General features: G+C 38.9%; 1 pseudogene; it reads left to right on the forward strand.

Moving 5' to 3' along the window:
* The first annotated feature begins 11,823 nt into the window (after window positions 1-11,823).
* On the forward strand, window positions 11,824-12,570 carry LOC149106286 (uncharacterized; annotated as a pseudogene).
* The last annotated feature ends 274 nt before the right edge of the window (window positions 12,571-12,844 follow it).

Here is a 12,844-nt window from a genome sequence, read left to right on the forward strand (position 1 = left end):
TCCGAAAAGCGAACAACTCAACAGAAAGTTCGGGAAATTTCGGGAGGAAAGTCAAATGGACTGGAAATTCCTGGTAAGAAATTTCCGAAAATTTCGGTCGGTCGGAATACTTCGCAAGGTGGTCGTCTTTTCCGGAAACTCCGAGAAATTACAGTTCCATTAGTCAGTCGAAATTTTCGGAAATTGTAACCGGAATTTTTTATCGAATGGATACCGCCGTTTGTCTTTATTTCTCGAGTACAGAAGCGAGCCACGTAGCAGAATTGTCTAATTAGGGACTTAAAGCAACGACAACGCGGACGGCGACGGGAACGCGATAAGATCAGGGAAAAACCAAAAGGTCCACTGCGCATGATTGGCGGGAAACAGGTTGACGTTCTGCGTTCAGGCCCGACGTGAGGGAAGCTCATTTCTCGTTGTCTGAAAACATGAGTTTTCGCTTTCGTTTCCTCTGCTGTGCCAACGTTAAATAACCCGTGTTACAAATTTTGAGGAACTTTAATGCTTGTTTTCTCTTGTCATGTGAGATATTTCATTTTAAAGAAACGTCGAGAAATCTGAAGCGAAATCAAACCAGTCGGCGATCAGGGGTTTACTTTATAGATCTTTATCAGTCGGCACTGATTTGCATTTGTCGCGCCAGTCTGATTAAACATCTGCTGATAATAAGTTCATTTATTTCATTGTACAACTCAGCGAGAAGGGGGCCAAGGGGCAAGCTGCGTTTGTGGAAGCGAAATTCGGACAGGCACTCGTCGTCTTCAAACCACTGAAGTTGAAATCAGGAAAGGAATCATAAGGTTGGTCGAGATCATTTAATATAATAGACCGGTTTAAATCGTTCAAGAGCAGAAGTTCGTCATCGTTTAACACACCTTCATCGTGGATTATCAAGAGTTGATTGCGAACTCCTTTCAATGAAGTCATCCTAGTTCATCCTGATAAACAGAGGACGAATATCAATAATGTCAATAAGCTTGACAGTGCGGAAACCGCGGTTTCCGACGGTGCTGCTTAATGTTTGTGAATTCCCGCCACAACGGCGTTCTCTCCCCAGCCTTCTCACAGGTTTCGGCGTCCCCGTCGGCGTCCGCGTTCCCGCTGCTTAAAGTCCCTATTAACAATCACTCCACGAGCGAGCGTTGGATATGAAATGATAGATAGCCAACGAGGCGCGTGGCGCCGAGTGAGTTGGCTATAATCATCTCATATCCAGCAAGCGCGAATGGAATAATTGTTTTATTAAAAACCCTTCCAAAATATAGAAAACTAAAGAAACATAAAAAATTAAACGCCCCCAAAAATCACGTGTACGCTTACAATATTTGTAGAGCATAGTGTAATGGCTCATACCTCATGATGGCTAAGCCAATGAAAACTCTCGAATTGCATTATCTAATGATCCGCTGAATTATACTATACCGCATGTGGTGTTCTTGGTAGGTGACGTTATCTGTCTGTTTCACTGTAAACACATACTACTGAGCTATGCAAAATACGCATGACTTGCCAGATAAATAATTTTAGGCCCGTCTATGTAGAAGCGTTTCTGGAAACAGTTGCATAAGTTAGTATGGGCTAGGACCTCAACTCCCGCACCAGCTAAACGCTTCTGCGCAATATACTTCCTCTTATCCACAACGGTTACGGGAAAAGCAAAATTTTAATTGACCAGCTGAGTCCCCTCTTTTACCTACCGGACTTTTTTGTTTACGTTTAGAGGGTCTGATAGGGTGGTATGAAGTATGGATATCACCTTTTGGTAAAAAGGTTCACTTACAACTTTGGTCGTATCATGGTTGTCTGTAACGATGTGGAGAGTTTTATAAGATTTGTCACTTATATCTTAATGTTCCCGTAAACTGGTAAATCAGTGTCATCTCAACGCGGGGTGTTCGGTGGAACGCCATCCTAACCCACAGATAACTTGTTTAGAATAACTATAGTTTCATTCACTTTTCACCACACTACGTAAATAAAATTAACTGCTCTAACTTTAGTCAACTTCTCATTATAGTAGTTTAATGCTATATTTTGCTAACTATGGTAAACAAGTGTTTCGTGTTACTGAGCGAGACAAATGTAATACATTATTTGTTCCGTGAAACTAGATATGCATGTAAATGTCCTTAATGACATACAACTGAAGTGGTGCCTATGACCGAGATCCCTTGTGACTGTAGTCTCCTTCGCAGCCGTTATTAGGGTCGTCACGCAACGCTCCTCCCCACTAACGATTTCTGTGACGTAGGAATTTTAAGCCAATCACAGTTTAGCTCAAGTAGCCCCAGAACTACTGCGCGAGGTATTCGCTGCGAGGAGCACTCGAGTTTCCTTCTATCATGGAATCTGATTGGCCAAGGACAAACAAAAGTCATTACGTCACAGAAATCGCTTCCTGGCTCGGGTTCGCAGACGTTATTTTCGGCGGAGACAAGCGACAGCCGGAAATACGTCTGCGTTCGCAGGCTAAACGAACATAGGCACATGCCTCTTTTCACGGTCGCTTATGTTAGAAATTATTTGTGAACGAGCCCTGTAAAAAGCACTCGGTCAGAACACTTTTTTTTAGCTTAACTCAACCCTCTTCTTAATGGAGAAACAATAGAACATGAAGGTCCCTCCCTTGTTCTCAAGGTAATCCCCCTCAAGGTATTTTTAGATCAACCCCTGTTTCGGAAATCTTGGTAGAGTGAAAAAAATACCAAATCCCTTGACACAGGTTTTGCTCAACGTGGGCTGCCTAAGCGGCCTTCATGTACTTTTATCCTCCTCAAATATCTTTTATGGCAACTTGGGAGAGAATATCTTGAGCACCTTGAGGAAGAAGCCTATACTCTCTCTTGATGGAAGATAGCACTTTACAGCGAATCCTTCAATTGCCTAGGCGAAAAGCCAATGCTTGATTAAACCTAAATCTATTACTCAATTACTCTTGAAAACCCCATTTAAATAGCACAACAGATAGTTTTAGGAACTAGTCCTTAATCTACTCCTTGTTTTAAAAAAGTGAAGTCAGTGAGGGTGTTATGTAAGGCTATACGAGACTAAGTCAACCAACATTTCTTTTACGTTATTTAGCCGGCTGTAAAGCGCTGTAAATAAAAACGTTTCTTGTCAAAACAAGGCGGCTGTTGGCTTCTTTACTTGATCTTTTAACAGAATATCGTTCTGGGGAGGAAAAAAAATTAAATAAAAACATTAATTAACAGTCGCTGTAGCAAGCTGATTCACCGTTGTGACTATCTCACTGTACCAAACTCTTGTAGGTCATTCTCCTTCCAGGGTAGGCCTGATACTGCTTGCTGCTGCTTATTTAGCTGTGTTCCTGGGTCTTTCTGAGCCGTTTAGAAGGGATTTGACGAGAAGCGAAGGCGGCTAACATTTCAAATATCATGTCTGCTCCTTTAAAAATAGGCTCGCAAAACGTGCATGTGGCTACTGCCTAACGGTTTGTGTAGCTAGATGTAGCTACAGCAGTTAAGTTGTGCGCGCGCGATGTACGACACTTGAAGAGGCGCGCGCTTCTGCAACAAATTTGCACGCGCAACATTGCGCAAGTTTTCAACGGGTTTCTAATTTAAGCTGTTTTACGCTCAATTACTATACTTTGTAGCCTTGAGAGTACTATTTTTTAGTCATTGGAAATTTATTTGAACGTCTATTCAGTTATTTAAGGCTTTTTCATGCGTATTTGTTTCGCGTGTACGCTACCCTTTTTCCTAGGTCTTTCTAGTAAGCTCTATGGTGTCGCGAAAGCAACGCGTAGCGCCGCGACACCCAACTAGCGTTATCAAAGAGTAGTTTTTTCGTTAGCAAGATCAGTTGACGCAAGATCTGTTAATTCACCGCACGTTAACAAGTTTCTCCAAGTTTATCATTGTTCTGGTGATCAAGGCAGCACCGAGGTAATTATTTTTTACGCTATTTTAGTTTGTTTATGTAAGCGGTTTGTATCTTTAGTCGTTTAAGTTCAGTTTCATCGCTTGTGAATTGTAAATTTAAGTCTTAAGGTTTTAGATAAAGTCAAGTTGTATACGACATCGTTTTACCGTTACTGTAAATCGATCTTAAGTTTTCTCCTTTCACTTTTGTAACTTTCGAAGCATTTGAAATGTATTTATATCCTGTTATTTTCGCAAGCTAATGTGTAGTTTATTTGTATCTTTTATTTTAGTTTTCACGGTGTTTATAGAATTTTTAAAGAATTTTAATAAACAGCAGTTTGTGAACCGACTTTTAAGGGCATTCCGCTGAAATAGAACCTGCTCTGACATTTTTGTGAAACTTTGCTAATCGATTATTTATATTATAGGAACTTAAATTTTGAAATAAAAATGAGGGGTCCCCCGTGTTCGTTTAGGAGCAAAAGCATCTTGGTTATACCCATATAAATCCTTGTAATAGCACCATGATTGTAGTTACGATTGCTTACTAAATTCACGTTTCCGGCGATTGCTGTTTGTTCTACACTGAGAATTGGTCCATATTTATTTTACACAGAGAAATTTATTACGCAATTCAAAACAACAGAAAAAAATGACAGGACACCATACTCGTTTGCGAGAAAATGACGATTTACCTCTATGGCGAGGTCCAGCTGTAAAGAAAAAAACCGCCATTTTTTAATGCGCGCGCGCTAATCACGTGTGAAATTATGCGCTGTAGGGATGCGCAATGTAATACTGGGGAATGACCTTGAGGTCATTCCTCACATTTGCATTGCGCATCCTTACTGCGCATAATTTATGGCGTCATTAGCGCGCGCTTGTGCACGCGCATATTGAAAACATGACGGATTTGCCTTGATATTGAGCTCTGTCAGTTGAAAAATGGCTCTAGCTCACCAACGAGCATGGGCACCCCAATTTTTTTTTTCAGTCGTTGTAATCAACTAATCACAAGCTTTGCGTGAGAAAAGACTGATCTAATTTCTATTGCTGAAAATTGAATAAATAAGAAAAATAGCAGATACACTGTGGTCTTTTCTATTTTGCAGTCGGTAACCATGTCAAGAAATTTGGTTCAAATTCTTAATCAAGGATTCAGCTTTCTGTCTCAATCAAACTGAAACGTTTATTTGTGTCCGACACAATGTATTGACTGTAGTTTAATGCGTGTTCTTATGAGTCCGGGCTTACAAAGATGTTAAAATTACTGGGAATGCGTTCTTATAATAAGCATTAGATAATGCCAAAATGGGGCATTTTCAATGCCTCCTGCTCCTTAATGAGCATGGACACCCCCCTTTTTTATTTCAAAATTGAAGTTATCATATGACAAATATTCAGTGGACAAAGTTTGAACAAAAATCTATTGTCACTTTTATTTCAGAGGAATTACCTTAACCAAATCACTGGAGCAATAGTTTATGCTTGAGGTGGCCGAACACAGTTTTCGCGCGCGCTTTTGCTGATGCAATTTAGCGCGCGCACAAGGATAGCAAGAAACAAACATGCCGTCGATAGAGCGATCATTTTATTTACTCAACACCCGCACTATCTGTGCTATTTTTCTCTATAATTGAACGCAGTGTATTGATGGCTTTAGTCTTTTATTACAAAGATATGTTAGAAAAGGTAGCGATGCAAAGAACCCAGCAATTATCAGCTTTTTCTTTGTTACCGAAAGAACCCAGTTAAATGCAGCACATGCGTAGTAAGTCAAAAAATTGCGATTGACTGAAAAATTGCACTCTCGGAAATACGCCTATTTCTCGAGAATCTTTTTTTTTTAAATTTTATCAGAGCACTCACACTACTTACAATACTACGGCAACTACAAATACTAAAACATCAGTTACAAATGCAACGTGCTAATTAAGCCGAATAACTCATTATTTACAATATCATTTCATAACTAACAATACTAGCCTAAACATACTGTGCCATACATTTATGTTAAAATACAATCACAAAGGTACTAGAAAGTTACAAAGGAAGCAATATAATGAATAGTTAGAATACAGTTATTGTTTACACAGGACAAATTGTCCTCCATTTTTTAATAAATTGATCTAAAGTTTTGTTCTTAGTGTAGACATATTTTCCCGTTTCAAATTCAATTCAGTTGATCTTTATCTTAAACCCAGCTAAGTATAGCTGGTTTTCACATGACGTCACTAAAATTCGAACTACAAAACTATTGATCTTCCTGAGATTTTACTTAAATGATGTATAAGAGCAGCCGAAAACTAATATTCATACAAATTTTCGCTCCGAATGGGTTCTTGGTTTTGTGATACACTACGCTTGAATTTCCAGGGTTGGTACATTTCGCTGACCCCTAGTCCATGGACTACCCCAATGGACCTGGTCCATGGACTACTTGAATGGACTACCCATGGACTACCCTAAATGGACCACCCTGAAATTTGTGGCAAACATATATTTTTAACGATGCTAAAATCCGAACAAAAGATGCGATCGATCGCAAACACAGTTACGGAACACTTGCGATGTAACAGATTTAATCCCCAACTGGACCTTTGTCACAAAATATTACAACCGAAATAAAGGAAATGAGTTGCTTTTCTCGTTCCCTGTCATGGCGTAAAGAACTGGCCCACAAGTCAGAGATGAACGCGATTTCCACTTACCATCTAGCGTGCTTTCCATGTTGTGAGCGACTTGTGAGCTACTTGTGAGCGACTACTGCGCCTGCTAGCTACACTCTTTGGGCCAGCAGTAGAAATGCAAGATCGCGGTGTATGGAGTTATATGGACGGTTATGTGAATGTCGTGTCTTATCACGTAGGCAACAATAGGAAAACTCTCTCGAATCCAATATTTTGTGACAAAGGAAAAGTTTGAGGATTAAATCGCAACTGCTCTGATCGATCGCATCTTTTTTTCGGGATCGTTAAATCTGTTACATCGCAAGTGTTCCGTAATTGTGTTTGTCGAACAATTGCATCTTTTGTTCGGGTTCTAGCATCGTTAAATTTATGTTTGCCACAAATTTCAGGGTGGCCCATTTAGGGTAGTCCATGGGTAGTCCATTCAAGTAGTCCATGGACCAGGTCCATCGGAGTAGTCCATGCATATGGACTAGGGGTCAGCGAAATGTACCAACCCGAATTTCCAAGCTTTTGCGTGCGCGGCATTTACATGACGGCCTAGAGAGCTGTCATGATGGTTAAAAAAGTGACTTATTTCGGGGAACTTGGCTATCTGAACAGTTCATGTCTTAGAGAAAGTATTATTTTAATGTTTTAGAGTTCCATGAGGGATAAATCCACGCTTTTGTAGCAAAACTCAGTGACACATGTTTCTGTTTCACCAGCATGGCGTCTCCATACAAATCTCTATAAATTTGGGTAAAAAATTTCTCCGCATATCTCGCATAAAAAAAAATTGCTGTGACCAGAATTTTGGCGAGAGTCTTTGCAAATTTACGTTCTTTCATTTTCCAGATTCTGGACTTTATCTATCGACCGGTTTTGATTTTTATTTTGATCTATTTTGAATTGCGTGACACTGAAAACCAGCAATTTGAGATCTTATGCAATCCTATAGATATAGTTTGGCTGTCAACAAGAAAAAATTTAGTAAGGAGCATTCTGAAGTTATAATGCCAATGAATACATCTCGCAAGCTAAGACGAACAAATTCTTTTGATAAAGAGTAAAAGTAAAATTCAAAATCTATCCAGAAAAGCTTTAAGTATACGCAGTTAAAAAGAAGGTGCAATAGGGTTTCTGGTTCAGACTTACAAAAATAGCATTTATCGTCTGTATGTATCCTATCTTATGTAATTTGGTATTGATAAGTTAATAAAGATGGTGAATTTTAAGCTCGGTGATGAAATGTGAAGGTGAATTAATCAACATGACACGAGCGTGGGACAAAGAAAAATTCTGAGTCCCCGACAGGAATCGAACCCATGACCTCCCGAACACCAGGCGGAAGCTCTATCCACTGAGCTACGAGAACTCATGGAGAGCAAGGTCATTTAACTGAGTTCATATATGATAGGTGTCCTGCGTACTGCTAGGATCAACGCTATCGAATTTGGTATTGGTATATAGAATAAAGTTAAGGACCTTATATTGAAAGGCCTTAACATAAGCCTCAGAATACACAATACGCGACAGAAGAAACACTTTTCTTAATTGATCCCCATTTAAGTTAAAATCGCGTTTCAGAACCAAAGAATTGTTAGAAAACTGTGCTTTTTACTTATTAACATTGTATAATAGTCTTATGATTTTTTCATTAGAATATTAAAAAACATTGCTTTCAATAATCAGAGGGTGGCATTGTAAAAAGGTGCGATTATTTCTTTTGGATTTTGAGATTAAGTGGGACGGTATGGCATGTCTGAGACCAGCCCATACCAAAATATTTGCTTTTTTCATCTTTTTTGTAATGATCTCCATATGTCAACAAGATCGAACTCTTCTTGTAGATTTTCAATTGTGGTTACAACAGATTTTCTCGGAGGTAACAGACCTCCTTTCTTATCAAGGATTGGATTAGGAGGGCAGTTAAAATCTCCACCTATAATAATGTTCTCTTCTTCATCAAAGTTATCTTTTCGCAGGGTCGTATGTAGATTGCTAAGAAAGTTAATGACATTTGTGTCTTTGTTGGGAGCATAAACATTAATCAAAACATACATTTTATCGTTAATCTCAGCTTTTAGTACGACATACCGTCCCAAGGGGTCAAGGATTTTAGAGTGGATTGTACAATCAACACCCTTTTTAACAAGAATTGCCACCCCACATAAATTGGAGCTGCCATGAGCCATAATAATCTCACCTCCCCAAGCCTTTCCAACACGTTTCTGAATCTTTTTTTGAGTGAGTTTCTTGTATATAAGAAAATAAAGTCTGATTTCTGTTTTCGACACCAAGTAAATATCATTTCCTTTGCTTAAAGTTGCTTATGCCCCTCATATTTAACGAAATCAGTTTACATGTACTAGCGGTTATTCCGGAGAAAATAAGATAATTCTAGGATTGCAGATTGAATATGTTAATTAGAAAACGTTTCACAGGGCTTCTGCGGTGTTCAACTACTAAAGAATTAAATATTCTATTCGGATTATCGAGAAAAAGCATGACATACTTCAGCGATATATAAAAAGAATAATGAAACCTTCTGTTGCCCGACACGTACACGTACACATTACTAGGTTGGAACAGGAGGAAAAACAATAAAACAAACAATAAAAGAACTGCCTCATGTTACAGATTAATGACCGTCTACTAAACAACCTTCCATAAGGAAAACTCCTCCACCGCAATTCAAATATAGTCAGAATATCAAGGTGGCTATGGAACGAAATTTAACTTCAAAATTCAAATTTCAAAAGGGAGGTGACTTGGTCTATTGTTATGGCAGAGAAAGGAAAGATTTATGCAGTATTGAACAAGCCTAAATCATAGCAACGATAAATACATTGTGAGCTCTGACTAACAATTTAACGTATTTTCCATCAATATATAACTTATCTGGCTCAGACTTACTAAAGTTAGCGCGTCTACCCTCTTTCTTTGCCTCCTGCAGTCTTCCCATCTGTACTTTTCTCTTTTGATGTAATTCTTTTGGAATGTCTTCGAACATCCTGTAATTAGTATCTTTAAGTTTGCGCCCTTGCTTGAATGCTCACTCTCTGTCCGAGCAAACGTGCAATAATTGATATATCGTTCGGCCACCATCTCAGCTGTCATTCTTTAGCTTGCCTAGCCTGTGTATCCGCTGGAATTCGATGTTCTTGGCGTCCTCAATTCCGAGTACGTTTTCAAGAAAGTCCACGAGGACGTCTTCAGTGTCCTCGCTTCGAGTTAAAATTGCATTGTTTTGGGAAGCTTCTGCAATTCCTTCGAATTTTAGATTTTCCCTTCTGCTATAAGCCTCTAAATAAAGAATTTTCTGATGACATTTATCAACTTCCTTCTTACTTTTTTCGCGAATTCCAGACTGCTTTCAAGTTGGTTAATGCGTTCATCAACAAATTTGGAAATAGTTTATGTGCGTGAACTTTTCATCCAGATTCTTCTGCTTGTCCTTAACGGAGTCAATATCAATTTCCACGAAAGATAACTTATTTTGTAAACTTTTTACCGCGGTGTTTAAATCCTGCATTTTCGAGTCCAAACTGCATAGTTTTGCTAGGATTAGGTCAAATTTCTCTGCGACGCCTTCAGATAGGTTTAAAGCTGCCATTATACTTCGTCTTCATCTCCTGGACTTGTCACGTCGGGGGAGTTGGATTCTTTCGCTCGTTTTTCTACAGATGACGCATCCGAAAGACTGCAGGATGTGTTGCGATTGAATTCTCTTTTTGGAGTTACATAAACGACTGAAGTACCATAGACGACCAAATAGAATAAAAAGATGATAGCGCACGACGGAGCTTCCAAAATCACATCTTCATCCGATCAAGTTCTCCCCTGTTTCCTATTTCTCGAGAGCCACTCATTAGAATTTCACGAAATTTGGCACGAAAATACTTATGGAAATAAGTAGCTGGAGTATTGAAAATAATTGAACTTTAACAAGGGAAATTCTAGATATTCCAGTGAACCTTCAACAAGGGATAATTATGGATCTCTCTGTTAAATTATTAGCAAAATGGCGTTAACTTGTGAGAATCGTTACAAGCTTGCTGCATGCAAATTATAAAGAAAATCTAAAGACTAGATTTTCTACAAATAAACAAAACCGATTTTAAAGGCCTGTTTATATTTATTCATGTTGCCATGGCAACGGCACATACGTCAGCTTAATCATCAAAAAACCAAAGTTTGTGTTGTTAACTTGTTTGCTGCCATTTGTGGCGACCGAGAGATCAAGAGTTTTAGAGAAAAAGGTGAATGAAACACAGGTATCAAAAACTGTGTTCAACCACCTTAATGCAATCAGAGCAAAGAAATAACTACTTAAAGAAGTGAACGTCACGATTAACTAAACATGGTTATTTTGACAAAAGTAGCATTCATTATCAGGTAATTAAATTTCTAATGAGATGTTTCTCGAGTATTTAAGAGGGAAGACTGTGTACAACAGTGGAATGATCCAGTTGTACGTATGATTTTGAGATTGAATCCCATGTTCTTTGAACCGAACATGCACAAGTTATTCGCATACATGTGTATGAAGCTCTTTTAGCTCTTCTTTTGATCTAATAAATAGAGCCTATTGGTTTTTAACTGTAACAATTTTTGAACTCAAATTACCATGAAGCATACCAGGAAATGCAATGCTCCTAGCACAACGGTGCATAGCTCTAGGAAGGTCCCCCCATCCTAGATTTTTGTGATTGATATAGATACCATTTGATGAATAATCAATTGTTTGAAAAAAAATGGCAAGGTCAAACACTCAGCAGTTCTGATGCTCTAAGGACAATGTCAAATTATTAAAGACCATATCTCACTCGCTATGTGCTTACTACTTCCCCATGTCAGATGATGCTCAGTGGTCCCTGTTTATGACATTCTAAATATCTGTCATGCAGCTTACAAGACGACTTTGTCACTAAATATCATTCACCCGTGGTCCTGGGTCTGTTTGAGCCGTTTGGAAGGGATTTGACTAGAAGCAAAGGCGGTTTACATTTCAAATGTCATCTTGTCTGTCGCTTTGTAAATGCAACAATCCGATTTCGTCTCAAGTTTTCACTATCTTCATTAACTATTAACTCTCATCGGGGGAGAGATTCTCAGGTTTCATGAAATCCTCAAGACTTCAACATGGCCGGTGACTATATGAGATTATGCAATAATATTGCATAATCTCACAAAAATGAGAAAAAGATATCAGATGGTTCACCTCTTATTCTTTTCAAGAAAGTACCTATTCTTGTGTCAACATGTCATGGCGTTCAACTTCGAATTTTTCAGCTGCCGATCTAGTAAGACCTTTCGTGTACACGCTGCTTATGATCTGACGCGTTTCTACCTGAGCACGAATTTTTGCGATACCTTATAAAGAGGAAAAATCCTTTGAGACCTGAAAACTCTATTCAAAATGGTTAATTCAACGAGAAGGTACACCTTCAGGGAACGAGCTTGCGACAAGTGCAAAAAGATCTTCATAATGTCAAGAATGAATCCCGTGTAGCGACCATGGGCTTTGAAGACCTCGCGTACTATCTGAGAAGGGACTGTCTCGAGATCTCGGGTATTCCTTCCAGTAAAAATTATATCAGCAACGATATCGTTATTGCGGTCGGTCGAGCTATCGATGTCCCCATTAAAGAAGAGGATATATCTACTTCCCACCCTCTACCTCCTACTCCACCGAGAATCATAGTGAAATTCACTCTGCGTGATACAAGGAATGCCTTCTACGCAAATCGCCGAAAGCTAATCAACAAGAAGACGAACGAGCTCCCTGGGCATGGTTTGGAAGAGGAGGAGAAGATCTGGCTGAGTCATTAACAAGGTATAAGAAACATATTTTTGGGGATGTTATCAAGATAAAGAAAAGACTAAGATGGAAGCATATCTGGACCAAGAACGGCCGTATCTTTCTTAAAGAAGCGGAAAGGTCCAAGCCTGTAGTGATTGACACACACGAACAGTTGGCAGAGTTTGAGCGTAGTCTTCGTCGCTGACTAATGTACAGCCTCTGATGGAAACTGATTATTTGGTTTCTTACAAAGATAAGTAGACTCCGTGCTATATCACATAGCTTATACATCTTAAACTAGACCTAAAGTATAAGTAGCAGACCATTTCCTTATGTCAGGTTATAATAGTGATAACAATATAATTTATTCCTTTCCTTTTCAAGATCTGGACCAAATTGATTTTCTTAAAACCACAGGTTCTTGGATCCATCATTCAACTGATCGGCTTTCTAAGACTTCTAAAAAGTCGATCTATATA

This window comes from Orbicella faveolata, unplaced genomic scaffold, assembly GCF_042242905.1.
Source record: "Orbicella faveolata isolate gen_17 unplaced genomic scaffold, um_ofav_v1 contig_3, whole genome shotgun sequence".
Taxonomy (NCBI): domain Eukaryota; kingdom Metazoa; phylum Cnidaria; class Anthozoa; order Scleractinia; family Merulinidae; genus Orbicella; species Orbicella faveolata.